This window comes from Vulpes vulpes, chromosome 1 (genome assembly GCF_048418805.1).
Source record: "Vulpes vulpes isolate BD-2025 chromosome 1, VulVul3, whole genome shotgun sequence".
Taxonomy (NCBI): domain Eukaryota; kingdom Metazoa; phylum Chordata; class Mammalia; order Carnivora; family Canidae; genus Vulpes; species Vulpes vulpes.
In genome coordinates, this window is record NC_132780.1 from 33033796 (window position 1) to 33050078 (window position 16283).

The following is a 16283-nucleotide window of genomic DNA, read 5'->3' on the forward strand; positions in this document are numbered from 1 at the left end:
AGGGTAGAAACACAAATGAAGACTACTTACAATAAGAAGGTAATGAACAGAAGAATTAAAATGTTAGGAGGAAAATCCCTGTGATGAGTCAAGAATAAGAAATTTAAGCATGTTATCAGGTTACAGAGATGACCACCAGGAAACCAAAACAGAAAATTTGGAGATTGGTTTTCTTGGAAGAATAGAAGCAGCAATAGGGAAATCAAGATGGGGTCATTCTCCTGAAGTTTTCTGTTATCATTTGATACATTACCTTGCACATGCTTGTCTTTGATAAATCACGGGTATATTGGTGTTGGGCTCTCTGCTCAATGGGGAATCTGCTGCTTTCACTCCCTCTGCCCCTCCCCCCTCCTCATATGCATGCAGGCTCATCTCTCTCAAATAGATAAAATCTTAAAAGAATTTTAAAAAATAAATGAAGAAACTATGACACAGGGATTTTAAACACAGTAGTCAAATCTACACAGCCAGATTTCAGAGCCAGGTGGTCGAGCTCCAGAACCTCCTCTATTGGCCACCACACCATATTATATGTACCACACCATATTATATGTCATGGAGGACAATGGATATGATACCGTATGTGCATAGAATGCGTGATCCTTGGGACACTTGGGTGGCTCAGAATTTGAGTGTCTCCTTGGGCTTGGGGAGTGATCCTGGGGTCTTGGGATCGAGTCCTGCATCGGGCTCCCTGCAATGCATGATCCTTGATCTTAAAATGACTTATTCTCTGAGGCTGTCTTCTGAAGCAGTTTCTAAGTTTAGTTCATTCATAATTCACCAGATATTTCTGTGCCTGCTAACACAGTTCTAGATATTAGGATTATTCCTTTTTAGTGAGCGAGGCCAGTGTATAATTTGTAATTTACATATGGTATATAATTTAATATACAAATTTAATAGGTATATTAGTGTATTTAATATACATGTAATATGAGATATTTGTATGTGTAAACTTAATACAAAGTGCTGTGGGGAAAAAAATAGAACAGGAGAAGGGGTGTAGTGTTGGAAGCAGTAGTAAGGGCATGTTCTTCTCCAAGGGAGGGCAGGAAAGTTCTCCGTGAGGGAAATACATATGAGCAATGTCTTAGCTGGGGGCTGCTATAACAAGTGGACCACTGGCTGAGTGGCCTAAATAGCAAACATTATCGCTTATAGTTGTGGAAGTCCAAGATGGGGTGCTGGCAGATGCAGTGTCTGCTGAGAAGGCCACTTTCTAGTTTGTAGGTGGCCATCTTCTCATTGTATCCTCACATGTTAGAGAGAGAGAGGTAGCAGCCCTCCACCCTCTTATAAGGGCACTAATCGCATTCACCAGAGCTCCACCCTCATGGCCTTATTACCTAAAGGTCCTAGCCTTTTTTTTTTTTTTTAAGATTTTATTTATTTATTCATGAAACACCCAGAGAGAGAGGCAGAGACATAGGCAGAGGGAGAAACAGGCTCCCTGCGGGGAGCCTCACCCGATGTGGGACTCAACCTCAGGACCTCCCGGGATCATGACCTGAACCAAAGGCAGACTCTCAGCCACTGAACCACCCAGTTGCCCCAAGGTCCTACCACGTAATACCATCACATTAGTTAGAATTTCAACCTTTAAATTTTGGGGGAAGGGCACAAACATTCAGTCCCTAGCAAACATCGTTCTACATGAAATGGATGGGCACACTATACAGACTTGGAGAAAAGCATTCCAGGCAGAAGGAATAGAAAATGCAAAGCCCCGAGGTACTACATGGAAACCAGTATGGCCAGAGCTAAGGGACTGGAGGGGAGAATTTGGGGCCATGGCAAGTCTTATAAATCTGATAGTGACTTTGGGTTTTAATTTTGGTGTGATGGGAAGCCCTTAGCGGGTTGAGAAAAGGAAGAGGATATCAGTGAGAATGTTCTGCATTGTAGCTCATGAAGAGGCAATATCTTTCCAAACTGATGGTGTTTTGCTGGACAGTACAAGTTTGAATGAATGAGTGAAACTGCTGGGAAGTCCGGTCCTCTGTGGACAAGGGAAAATTTTGGCCTGCACCACACTACCATGTGCCTTCCTTAAAAGTGATTTATTGGGGGGCATCTGGGTGTCTCAGTTGGTTAAGTGTCTGACTCTTGATTTTGGCTCAGGTCATGATCTCAGAGTTGTGGAATCTAGCCCCATGTTGGGCTCCACGCTCCTCATGGAGTCCACTTGAGATTCTCTCTGCCAGTATTCTTGCTTGAGTGTGTGTTTTCTCTCTCTCAAATTAATCTTTTTTAAAGAAGGTGATTTATTGGCTGGGACACTAGTTCAGTGTGGCTACATAGAGATGATAATTCATGGTACTGGTACTGATTACTTCCTATGTTGAGTAAAGTACATGTGCTTAAACACCATTAAAAAATTGTGTTTCTTGGCTGTAATTGCAAGGATATACTCAGGTGTGTGGGGTCCTTAAGGAGAAGTAAGAAATTTTGAAGGAAAGGTTTAACTTGAATTTAAAATATTTGCATAAATGGAAATACTGGATATCCAAATACATTTTTTTTCAATGAAATAAAAGAATTTAGCAGCCATTCTTTTTGCATCCTCACCAATACGTATTACCTCTTTTTTATTATGACCATCCCAGTGGGTGTGAGGGGTAATCTCATCGATCTGTGGTTTTAATTTGCATTTTCCTGCTTATCAGACTTCTTTATATATCTTTATAGATCTTCTTTAGTGAAGTGTCTATTCAGTTCAGATCCTTTGCCTATTTTTAATTGGGTCTTTATATTATGAATTTTTAATAGTTCTTTAGATATTCTAGATATGTCCTTTATCAGATATGTGATTTGCAAAAATATTCTTTCTTTATATTGCCTTTTTTACTTTTTCATGACGTCCTTTGAAGCCTTCAAGTTTTTAGTTGCAATTAGTCTAATTTGCTTTTTCTTTGGTTGCTTGTGTTTTTGGTGTCATACCTAAGAAATCTTTGTCAAATACAAGGTCACAAAGATTTATGTCTGTATTTTCTTCTAATTGTTCTATGGTTTTAGCTCTTAGATGTTGCTCTTTGGTCTGCTTTGAATTAATTTTTGTACACGGTATGGAGTAGGGGTCCAGCTTCATTCTTTCACATGTAGATATCCATTTGTCCCATTAATTTTTGTTGAAAAGACTATTCTTTCCCCCATTGAGTTGTCTTGGCACCTTTGTCCAAAATCGATGCACCATAAATATATGGGTTTATTTCTGGACTTTCTGTTCCATTGATCTGTATGTCACTTATTAATGCAAGTACCAACTGTATTTACTGTAACTTTGTCATAAATTTTATTTATTTATTTATTTTTTTAAAATTTTTGTTCATTTATGATAGTCACACAGAGAGAGAGAGAGAGGCAGAGACACAGGCAGAGGGAGAAGCAGGCTCCATGCACCGGGAGCCCGACGTGGGATTCGATCCCGGGTCTCCAGGATCGCGCCCTGGGCCAAAGGCAGGCGCCAAACCGCTGCGCCACCCAGGGATCCCTGTCATAAATTTTAAGTTGGAAAATGTGAGTCTCCCAACTATATTCTTTTCCAAGATTATTTTGGTTCTTCTGAGTCCCTTGAATTTCCATATGAAATTTAAAAGCATGTTGTCCATTTCTGCAAAGGGGCCACCAGGGGTTTTGACGGGGACTGCAATGAACCTGTAGATCAGTTTGGGAAGCATTGCCATATTAATGATAATGAGTATTCTAACCCATAAATAGAGAATATATTTCCACTTACTTCATTCTAATTTAATTTCCTTTAAAAACTGTTTACCTGTTAGCATTACAATACCTTCCAGATTTTATTTATTTATATGTATCTCATTTCAAAAGGAATTTGAGGTGGCTGACCAAATTGTATATGAAAATAGAGTCAAGGGGGAGGGGAAGCTGGTGCTAGGAGAGGAAGGGGAGGGGAAGCTGGTACCTCAATGTACTGAATATTTGCTAGAATGGGATAATCAGTTTTGCCCCAAACTTTCTTCGGCATTTAATGTGCTGAAAGTATAGAACAAAATGTAAAGAAATATAAACCATAGGCATCAACTCTCACCTTTCTCCAAAGCTCAGCTATGCAAGTAAACCTTGGCTTTTCTTTGAAATCTCCAGAAATGAGTTCCTTCCTCTCAGAAGATGCCCACTTGTCACAGAGAAGTGCCCAAGGTGTCCCTCCTGCATCTTGCATCTAGTAAGGTCCACAGAAGAGAGAGCTTTTGTGTCCAAGCTCAAGTGCAAATACCCTCTTGCTAAAAAGGAATTAGCCTTGGTTGAAGGAAAGACTTTAAACTTCCCTTCTCTAGTACTTCCCAGCATTTCAATGTTTCGTATTTTTGCTCCACAACAGGAAAGAGCCCACTGCACCTCTGGTCCTTATCACATACAGTTGGCAGTCTCTGTGGTGATGATTTTATTCCAATTGAGATATTACCTTAGCGAAATACAAATCAAAACCACAATGAGATACCACCTCACACCAGTGAGAATGGGGAAAATTAACAAGACAGGAAACCACAAATGTTGGAGAGGATGCAGAGAAAAGGGAACCCTGTTACACTGTTGGTGGGAATGTGAACTGGTGCAGCCACTCTGGAAAACTGTGTGGAGGTTCCTCAAAGAGTTAAAAATAGACCTGCCCTATGACCCAGCAATTGCACTGTTGGGGATTTACCCCAAAGATTCAGATGCAATGAAACGCCGTGACACCTGCACCCCAATGTTTCTAGCAGCAATGTCCACAGTAGCCAAACTGTGGAAGGAGCCTCGGTGTCCATCGAAAGACAAATGGATAAAGAAGATGTGGTTTATGTATACAATGGAATATTACTCAGCCATTAGAAATGACAAATACCCACCATTTACTTTGACGAGGATTGAACTGGAGGGTATTATGCTGAGTGAAATAAGTCAATCGGAGAAGGACAAACGTTATATGGTCTCATTCATTTGGGGAATATAAATAATAGTGAAAGGGAATAGAAGGGAAGGGAGAAGAAATGTGTGGGAAATATCAGGAAGGAAGACAGAACATAAAGACTCCTAACTCTGGGAAGCGAACTAGGGGTGGTGGAAGGGGAGGTGGGCGGGGGGTGGGGGTGAAGGGGTGATGGGCACTGAGGGGGGCCACTTGACGGGATGAGCACTGGGTGTTATTCTGTATGTTGGCAAATTGAACACCAATAAAAAAATAAATTTATTATTAAAGAAAAGAGATATTACCTTAGCAACCAACTTACAGCACACTCAATTAACATACTTCCTATCTGTAATCAGTATTCATTAATGCTGAATCATTTCTTTGCTTTGCCTTGCTCTATTTTTTATTTACTTATTTTTATTGAAGTATAGTTGGCATACAATATTGTATTAGTTTTAGGTGTATAACCTAGGGATTCGACATTTGGATACATTACAAAACGATCTCCATGATGAGTCTAGGTACCATCTGATACCATACGGAGTTGTGACAATATTATTGACTGTATTCCTTATGCTCTACTTTATATCCCCCTGACTTATTTGGTTTATAACTGGAAGTTTATACCTCTTGATCCCCTTCATTTACTTTGCCTATTCACACCCCCTTCCTCTCTGACAACCATCAGTTCTATGTATTTATGCATCTATTTTGGTTTGGATTTTTTAGATTTCACATACAAATGAAATCGTATGGTGTTTGTCTTTGTCTGACTTCACTTGGCACAATGCCCTCAGCGTTCACCCATGTTGTCACACATGGCAACATTGCATTCTTTTCTGTGGCTGAATAATATTCCAGTGTCTGTGTGTATCTTGGTTTCTTTATCCATTCATTCATTCCTTCATAGATGCTGAGGTTGCTTCCATATCTCGGGTATTGTAAATAATGCTACAGTGAACGTGGAGGTGCAAACACCTGTTTGAATTAGTATTTTTGTTTTCTTCAAATAAATGTTCAGAAGTGGAATTGCTGGATCATATAGTAGTTCTGTTTTTAATTTTTTGAGAAAACGCCATACCGTTTTCAGTAGTAATTGTGCCAATTTATATTCCTACCACCAGTGCTGGAGGGTTCCCTTTTCTCCACATCCTCACCAACCTTTGTTACTTCTTGCCTTTAAAAAAAAAAAAAAAAAGATTTTACTTATATATTCATGAGAGAGGCAGAGACATAGGCAAAGAAAAAGGCTAGCTCCCTGCAGGAAGCCCAGTGCGGGACTCAGTCCCAGGACCCCAGGACCATAACCTGAACGGAGAGTAGACATTCAACCACTGAGCCACCCAGGTGCCCCTACTTCTTGCCTTTTAATACTGGCCATTTGGATGGGTGTGAGGGGATATAGCTCATGATTTGCCTTTCCATGATGATGCGTGATGTTGAGTGTCTTTCCATATATCTATTGGCTATGTCTGGAAAAATGTCCTTCAGATATTCTGTCCATTTTTTAACTGGATTATTGTTATTATTGCTGTTGGGTTGTGTAGTTCTTCATATATTTTTATTGTCAACCCCTTATTTGATATATGATTTGCAAATACCTCTCCCATTTAATAGGCTTCCTTTTTATTTTGTTGATAGTTTCCAGTACTGTGGAGAAGCTTTTCAGCTTGAGGTGGCCCCACTTGTTTGTTTTTGCTTCTGTTGCTTTTGGTGTCAAATCCAAAAAATTATTGCCAAGGGGTACCTGGGTAGCTTAGTGCTTGAGCATCTGCTTTTGGCTCAGGGTGTGATCCTGGGGTCCTGGAATCGAGTCCACATCAGGCACCCTGCAAGGAGCCTTCTTCTCCCTCTGCCTGTGTCTCTGCCTCTTTCTCTCTGTCTCTCATGAATAAATAAATCTAAAAGAAAAATCATTGCCAAGATGTGTATCAAGGAGCTTACTGCCTTTGTTTACTCCTGGGAGTTTTATGGTTTTAGGCCTTACATTCAAGTATTTAATCCATTTTGAGTTAATTTTTGTGTATAATCTAAGATAGGGCTCCAGTTTCATTCTTCTGCATATAGCGGTCCAGTTTTCCCAGCACCATTTATTGAGCATACTCTCCTTTCTTTCCTGTATATTCTTGGATCCTTTGTTGTAAATTCATTGACCATATATGCCTGTATGCCTGGGTTTATTTCTGGGCACTCTATGCTGCTCTTCCCCTTGGTTACATTTATTCCTAGGTGGGTTTTTTTTTATATACAATTATAAATGGGATTGTTTTCTTAATCTCTTTCTTATAGTTCAAAATAAGTATACATAAATTGCATCTTGATTTTGTGTATTGACTTTGTATATTGCAGTTTAATCCATTTGTTAGCTCTAATGGTTTTTTGATGGCGTCTTCAGAGTTTTCTTTATATCATCCTATGTTACCTGCAAGAGCGACAGCTTTACTTCTTGATTTCCAGTTTGAATATCTTTTGTTTCTTTTTCCTTCCAACTTGCTGTGGTTACAGCTTCCAATACTATGTAGAATAAAAGTGGTGGGAGTCTGTATCCTTGTTTGTTCCTGATCTTAGAGGAAAATCTTTCAGCTTTTCATTGTTGAGTATGATGTTAGTTGGTGGGCTTGTTATATATGGCCTTTATGATATGGAGGTATATTCCCTCTAAACCCACTTTGAAAGTTTTTATCATAAATGGATGCTCAGTTTTGTCAAATGCTTTTTCTGATTTCTGCATCTATTAAGATGATTATATTTTTATCTTTCATTTTGTTTATGTGGTATATCACAGTGACTGATTTCTGGGTGTTGAACCATCCTTGTATCTCTGGAATGAATCCCACTTGATCATGGCATATAATCTTCTTAATGTATTGTTGAAATGGGTTTGCTAATATCTTTTGAAGATTTTTGCATCTGTGTTCATCAATAATATTGGCTTGTAGTTTAATTTTTTAGGTTGTCTAGTTTGTCAGCATAAAATTGTGTTTCATAGTCTCTTTGGATCTCTTGTATTTCTGTTATCAGTAGTAGCATCTATTTCGTTTCTGATTTTTTAAATGTTTTTGAAGAGAAAGAGTAAATCCTTAATTTCTCTCAACTGGAACAAAGTATATTTTGGCTTATTTCTGGGAGATATTAAAATCTCCAGCCTAATTTATCTTCCAAATCATAAAAGGAAGATAAAATCTTAACATATTCAATTGTTTATAAAAATTATTTTCGGGGGATCCCTGGGTGGCTCAGTGGTTTAGCGCCTGCCTTTGGCCCAGGGCGCAATCCTAGAGTCCCGGGATCAAGTCCCACGTCAGGCTCCTGGCATGGAGCCTGCTTCTCCCTCCTCCTGTGTCTCTGTCTCTCTGTCTCTGTCTCTCTCTCTCTGTGTCTATCATAAATAAATAAAATCTTTAAAAAAATTGTTAGAACCAATAAAATTAAGATTTTTAAGATACCCATGAAATAGGGAAAATATATCTACACACACACTCTCACACAGAGTTAGTGTCCATAATATATAAGGCACAGATAGACTTATGTTACAACTAGTCTTTATTTGGGATAAATTGCTACAGGTTAAATATTACTGTTTTCATATGTGAGAGAGACCAATGTGTGCAAAAAGAACCAAACATGATAATAAAGAAATACAACATGAGGTAAACTGAGATCTAAAAAAATAATTAAAATAGTAAGTTACAATCTTGGTGTGGCTGTGTAGAATTGGAAATAATTGCACATGATTGTAGCATTCAAATTAGTACATATTTCCTGAAGGGGCGCCAAAATTATTTAACAAAAGCCATTAAAATGAATGTACCCTTTGATTCAGTAATTTCTTTTGGCAGGAGAAAAAAGTAGGAAAAACAAATCTTGTTAGAACAATATTACTTTTAATCATTAAAGACTACAAATAACTTTGTTATCTAACATTTGGGGAAAGGATTAGATGAACTAATAGCTCATAACAATACACTATTATTTACAGATAATATACTATGGCAAAGCCTATGGAAAATAGCTACAAAAAAGAATATAATACTGTAAAAGATGGTGTATAATCAGGTACACTGATAAGCATGAGAAAGCATAGAACACTATCATACAATTTGCTTTGATGATTTTGTTTACTGTTTTATTGTGTGTATTTGGTTGCATGTGAATACAATCTGAGGACTATGAGGATATAATTCGTAGGGTGTCATAAGATGGAGAAAATAATATGTGGGGTCAATAGGATTTGGAGCACCTGGTACCAACAGCGAGGAACTAGAACTCCAGGGACCATCTTTTCTCTGCTTTCCATAAAGGGGAGTATAAGACAATTGATGAAATATCCTACAAGACTAGTTGGGACTAGTATCAATTCCTAATGTAACCCATATCAGCAGATTAAATTTATTTATGAATTTAAAAATTTCTTAAAGGAAGGTTTCAGATCTATTATAATAAGCCATACCCAATTACATTTTAAAATTCTATACATAAACATATTTCTCAATTTTTTTTGAAGATTTTATTTATTCATGAGAGACACAGAGAGGGGCAGAGACATAGGCAGAGGGAGAAGCAGGCTCCCTGTGGGGAGCCTGATGTGGGACTCGATCCCAGGACCCCGGGATGATGCCCTGAGCCAAAGACAGATGCTCAAGCACTGAACCACCCAGGCACCCCCAAATTTCTCAATTTTTAACCAATATCGCACTCCTAAGTGCAGTGATACACAACTAAACTTGAGGAAAGTGGAGAATTTCAGGAAGCCCACAGTGAGTCATTGGAATGGAATTTGACCTGGACTCTGTTGAGAAATAAAACTCTTGAGCCTGTCACATCAGGTGTATTGGAACTGACAATAAATTCCAAGGATTTTAGTGGGTGCTTAAAATGGGTCCTACCCATTTTATATATACACAAAGTATAAATACAGATTGGCTAGAATGGAAACAAGAAAGGGATCGTGGATTTCCTAATTATCTGGAATTTACAATGTTGCTCCAGTATATCTCCTTTGTTCATGGGAACTATTGCTAAGAGGCGTTGAAACCTGGCCACTCCCTTTACAGTCTTAGAGGCTACCCCTCCTTATTTATCCTTCAATCATTAACAGGTGAACAGATATTACCTCTATGGCCATCACTGTTAAGGAAGGTTACCTTTAGCCCAAGTCTATGGACCCTTTTAAATATGTGTGATAATTCAGTTTCAAGGGTCATGTGTTAAGTTTGAGTGCTGCTTTAGAATCTTTGAGGCTGTTCTAGACTACCTCTTGATGTCTGAAAGTTGCAGTGTTTCAGTTCAGCATCAGTTCATGAGTATCAGTTCCACCTGCAGGATTTCTGATACTTCTCATGCCTGGATGGAATGTGTCCGTTTTGCAGGGGGAAGTGAGGAGAGACATACCTGACATTGCATTGTGGACAATGGACAGGGATCCAAGATGAGCCAACTCCTTTGTCTTCCCAGTAAAGAACAGTCTCTAAAATGAGGCTAATGTTGATACTTCAATGGGTTATGGAGAGGATGAGCTGAAATAAAGGAATATGGGTAATAGGAACTGGGTGAATACTACTTCGTTTCACTTTTCCTGTGCTTTTAGAACAGATCCATATTTATATATGGATCTCTGAAAGACAGAGAGAGGCAGAGACATAGGCAGAGGGAGAAGCAGGCTCCCCACGGGGATCCTGATACAGGACTCGATCCTAGGACCCCAGGATCATGACCTGAGCCAAAGGCAGATGTTCAACCTCTGAGCCACCCAGGGGTCTCTCTAGCAGATCATAAGCTTTCTGTAAGGTGCTGAGGGCAAAGGGGTTAACATTTAGAGTGGGGTGGCGAGGGAATTGCAAAAGGAATGAGTGGGCTTTGCCCTCAAGGAATTACAATAGATTAGGGGAGCCAGGCACTTAATTAGGAGAAGATAATGCAGTTGGAAGAATGGTGGCAATAATGCTGAGCATGGTGGGGGTTGAAGCCAGCCTGAGTTGGGGCCCCAGAGTCAGCCTTGGAGGTTGCAGGACTGCTGCTGGTTCTCTCCAGATCTGAAGATGGGCTGGTGCAAAGGGCTTACACATGCTGTGAAATTGCTCCCTGAGAGAGCCATGCTTCAAAAAGTGTCAACGTGTTAGAATTATGCTCTTTGCTTTTGAAAATGGCCTCTTCGCAGTATTTCAGGAAGTATTTTGTAATAACCAGATTGCAACCCTTTTTATAACGCAGATTCAAGGAGACTAGGAAAGGAGCGAGCTGTTTTCCAGCAACTTCCAGCTCATCCTCCACTTCCAGGGCCCTTCTGCTTCCACCACAGCTTCTGTGAACCCGTCCAAGGGAGAGTTGCTTCTAGAAGCTCTTGAAATCTTTCCCATGACACTGGAATAAATAGTGGAGGTGGAGGAGATAACGTTTTATTTATATTTCTCTTAGGACTTACCACTCCTCAGTGTGTATTTCAGTTATTTGCAGGAGTGTCTTATCTGCCCTGCTGGATTGTAAGTTCCTTGAAGGAAAAAGGGTCTCTTGTTCATTTTATAGTAAATAAAACTTTGTCCACAGCATTGCTCTTTACTCCAAAATCATGCTGATTGAATTAGGTGGATCACTTTTGTGTATGTGTTGGACAGTGCTGTTCAGGGGTGTCTGCAGCTAATCATTTGGGTTTTGTCGTATTTGGGATTCAAAGGAGACTCATTCCCTACCGTTTCTAACTTAGGCTCTACTGGCATATTCCCTTCAGTCTGCTTGGTGACTGACAGCATGGCTATGTCTCATTTTTCATTCATATTCCTTCAGAAACTCAGAACGATGGCCACCTCCTTAGGAGGTACTGGTTTCAAGTCTGAGAGCTAAACCAGGCAATTGGGTCTGGTAGACAGAAGAGAGTGGGGGGTCTAAAGATAAGCATCAACACATCTAACAGAGGTTGGAAGGCTCTGAGAGAGTTCAGAGTTAAATAGCAGTTGGCATGGATAGAGACGTCAAGAACACAGCGAAGTAGAGACATTTGCCTGCCCCTTTGGCCAAGCCCTTGGTCACTCTTGGTTGTGTGGAGCAGACTTTACAAGCAATTGCTGGCACAGGGGTGCAGGTGTTCTTTATGCCCAGCGTCTGTTGATGCTGCTGGTGATGATGTTGAAGAAATTGGAGCCTTGCACCAGTTTTGATGCTTTGCACCTGCTGGGGAGGTCAGTGCCTTCTTCCTTGTAATAGAAAGGAAAGGTGTTTAATTTAGGTGTAGGCCACAAAGTGACTGTAAATACTCGTGTACTTGTGTAATTAAATTGGTGCCAGCTTATTTTTAGAAATCATCTAAGAAGCTGATCATCCAACCACAAAATTACCAGTGGGAAATGAGAAGCAGATGGCTGAAGAGAACTTTGCTACATGTTGTATGCACTTACACAGGATGGGACTGGGTGCTGGTTACTCTTCTGGCACGATGCCTTGCCCCTGCCCACTACCCTGGCATCACAATCTTTAAACTGTACACACTTGCCTATTTTCTTTTTCTCCATTTGTTCTGCCTGTGTCCATCAGTCCTTCTAACTGGTCCACGTGTGAAAAATGATGGCTAACTGCAGTGCTTGCTAAAGAAATTTTTATAAAACTCTGTCTTCCTTGAGTCCTGTTGTCTATGCTGTATGCAAATGCAGTGTGATGTTTAGGTTTTGGGGGAAACAATTGAATAAAAACTTTCTCAGTCAGTTTGGAGGCCCTTAGACCAAGTATTTTTAATTTTCCTTCTGACATCACCACTTATTAAAATACCTAGACTCTATAAGGGATCATTTAACTGGTAAGGAGGCTGTGGGATGTGCTGTGGTGATTAAGAGTGTGAATTTCGGTTCATATTCTGTCTCTGTCCCTTCCATGTGACCTCGGGAGAGCCGCTCAACTGCTTTATTCTTCAGTGTTCTCAGCTATAAGATGGGGGTAATTATGTGCCTACCTCATTGAGTTGTTGTAAGATGGGATGCTATGGGAAGCTTCTGTGGGAGGTACTCAAATATTTGCTGATGTTTAATGGACAGTTAGAATCATCAGTGTACAAAGGTTATATAGAACAGTAGATGAGTTCATCCCATTAGAGTGAAGTTGGGGAGATAAGCTCATGAAACATAACCAGCAGGGCTAGGAATGCAAAATAAGATGGGGTTTCTGAGAGTTTGGAGGAGGGGAAAGATCACTCCTGTGTGGGAGGCACACAGGATTACTGCTGCTTAGAATAAACAAGAGAATGGGGAGATGTTCTAGATGGGAGGAAAGGACAACAGAAGCAAAGTCTAAGAGCGACACCCAGCATATCTTCTATGGCTTGGTTCAAATGCCCTGAGACAAAGGAATGGGAATGTCTGTGTAGTTGATGGAAGGCAAGTGAAGAAACATTGATAAACAAGGAAGAAGATACTTATCTACGAGCTGTAATCTGATGGAGAAGCCATTCTACAGAGCATCTGGTGAGGTTAAAAGGGGAAGCAGGGAAGGCACATTAGTTCGATTGTTGTAGGAACCTTCTACTAACCAGCCGGAGGCTAAGCCTGTACTTAGTTGACACAACCGCATACCTGGAAGAAGCAACAGGAGAGGACTGTCTCAGCTTCTGGTGGGTGACTGAGTGGTCTAAAAATTAAGTCCAGGGCAGCCCGGGTGGCTCAGCGGTTTAGCCCTGCCTTCAGCCCAAGGTCTGATCCTGGAGACCCAGGATCGAGTCTCATGTCGGGCTCCCTGCATGGAGCCTGCTTCTCCCTCTGCCTGTGTCTCTGCCTCTCTCTCTCTCTGTTTCTCATGGATAAATAAATAAATAAAATCTTAAAAAAAAAATTAAGTCCAATACCTTTTGGCTCTTTTGGGTCACTTCACAGGATACAACCGAGGAAGTATTGGACTTATTGCTGACCACTCAGGAAGAATTACTATATCATAGGGAAGTTGCTGGAACCTTTGAAGAGAGTGTTGATGATCTGTTTGGAATTATTTTTAACAAACATTTTAGAATCTTAGATTCTAAATTTCTTAGATTTAGAGAATTCTCAAGAATATAGTACAGAGTGGCAAACGCCCATTTTCCTTTATCATTATCTTTCATCCCTACTCCTGAACCAACATCTATACATTATTATTGACTGAAGTCCATACTTAATTCACATTTGCTGTTTTTCCCTACTACCCTTCTTTGTTCCAGGATCCCATCTGGGATACCACATTACATTTATTTCTCATGCCTCCCTAGGTTTCTAATAATGGTGTCAGTTTCCCAGGTTTTCTTTGTTATTGATGACCTTGACAGTTCTGAGAATTAGTGTCGGGTGTGTTATAGAGAGTCCCTCAGCTGGGGTTTGTTGGATGTTTTCTCGTGATTAGATTGGGGTAATGTGTTTCAGGGAAATACTGTGCCATTCTTATCACACTGTATCAAGATTACATATGCTGTTAATATGACATCATTGCTGACGTTGATCTTGATGGGTGAAGCAATGTTTGTCGGATGTCTTCACTGTAGAGTTACCCTTTCTCTCCTCCCCCTTTCCAGACTGCACTCTTTGGAAGGAAGTCACTGTGTGCAGCCCACACTTAAAAAGTGAGGAGTTATGGTCCTCTCCCTTGAAGGAGGAGTATCTATAAGAATTATGTGGAAGTCTGGGGCACCTGGCTGGCTCAGTTGGTGGAGCATATGACTCTTGATCTCAGGGTTCAGACTTCAAGCCCCACATTAGGTGTAGAGATTACCTAAGATCTTAAAAAAACCACAGAATTATGTAGAATTCTTCTACATGGGAGATTCGTCTCTTCTTCCCCCATTTGTTTATTCAATCATTTATGTCACTGTGGACCCTTTTGTGTTATACATATTGGAGTTATAATCCAATATTGCTTGACTTTCTTGCTCAGATTCATCTAGCTTTGGCTTCTTTCATTGTTTCCTCTTTCCATTCATTCCTGTATCCCTTCATACCCCCTGTCCCTGTAGAGTTTTGTTTGCCTGGTTTCACACCTCCTTACTTCCTGACACTACAAACGCTCCTGGCTCATCTGGTGTATTTCCTGTCTTGGATCTCTTGGAATTTATAAATAGGGGAAAAAACTCTGGTCATATGACATGCAACTAGAGCTTTAGGAGGGCAGAGCTTAAAACATTCAATGGAAATACATTGGATCTCATGGCTTTTAAGGGATATGTGACCCAAAAGGCCTGAGAGTTTCTGGAAAGCGGGACTCTTATTGCACAAATAGTATGAAACTTGATGGCAGAGATGGGAGACCACATCTGAAGGAACCAGTGTGGCTTCGGAGGACATTCAGTGATTGACTTGATTTTAAAAAGGCATGCGCAGAAGACTCCTTCCTGACTGAATGGACAGTTTCCATCAAGAGCATCACCAAAAATTAGCTGCTGGTTTGTGAAAACAGCATAGCGGCAACACTTAATGGAACTGATACAGTTTACCTTTAAACCAGTTACGTCTTTTGAATATTTATGGAACACTCACTGTGTGAACTCACTTAGGCTCTGGAAATGCATCAGTAAGCCAACCTGCAATGTCTGAGTTCTTAAGGAGTTTTCATTCTAGTTTGGGGAGATGGGTGGCAACTAGGTATTTTTTAGAATGACAGATGGTAATGCATGCTATAGAGAAAAATAAAGCAGTATGAGGGGATTGGGGAGTTTGGAGGTGAGGGGCTGGGATTGTTATTTAAGATAAAGTGATCAAAGGTCACGTGGGTGGCTCAGTCTGTTAAGCATCTGCCTTCTGCTCAGGATCCTGAGGTCCTGGGATGGAGTCCTACATCAGGCTCCTCACTCAGCAGGAAGCCTGCTTCTCCCTCTTCCTCTCCCCCACCCCCACTTGTGCATGCTTTCTCTTTCTCTCTTGCTTTCTCTCTCAAATAAAATCTTAAGATTTAAATTTTTTTAAAATTAAAAAAATAAAAATCAGTCAAGGAGAGCCTGGTTCATAAGGTGGTGACATTTGAGCAGAGACTGGAAGCGAGGTAAAGAGGCTGCAAAATACAGATGACATCCCCCACACACTATACACTTATACACATAGACACCAGAAAGGTGTCTAAGTATGTAGCATATGTGGTATGTTATTTTTAGTAATACATGCATACTCACAAAAGGTTCAACCTGGAAGTTAATACAAAACTGAAATGTCACTTTGTGACAGATGTACCTTGAAGTGATAAAAGGTGAGGTTGTAGGGAAATAGACATGCCTATGTACAGATAATGTAACTACGTATTTGGAGAGCAAATACATGAGATGACTGTGCCCTTTATTCCAGGAGACCTACCCTGGTTATGGTACTTCAGGCAGAGGGGACATTGAGTGTAGAAAGTGTGAAGGAGGGTGCTTACTATGTTCCAGGAATAGCAA

At 40.3% G+C, this 16283-nt stretch overlaps 1 protein-coding gene across 2 annotated transcripts in view; it reads left to right on the plus strand.

Annotated features, from left to right (window-relative positions):
• Positions 1-16283, plus strand: part of PIP5K1B (phosphatidylinositol-4-phosphate 5-kinase type 1 beta) — a 296745-nt gene that overhangs the window by 16590 nt on the left and 263872 nt on the right. The window contains exon 1 of one of the 2 annotated variants that reach the window (XM_072762266.1): positions 3345-3522. The exons of the other annotated variant lie outside the window; for it this stretch is intronic. The gene's annotated coding sequence lies outside the window, so the exon portion shown is untranslated. Of the gene's footprint in view, positions 1-3344; positions 3523-16283 lie in introns of those variants that run through there. 2 annotated transcript variants of the gene reach the window in all.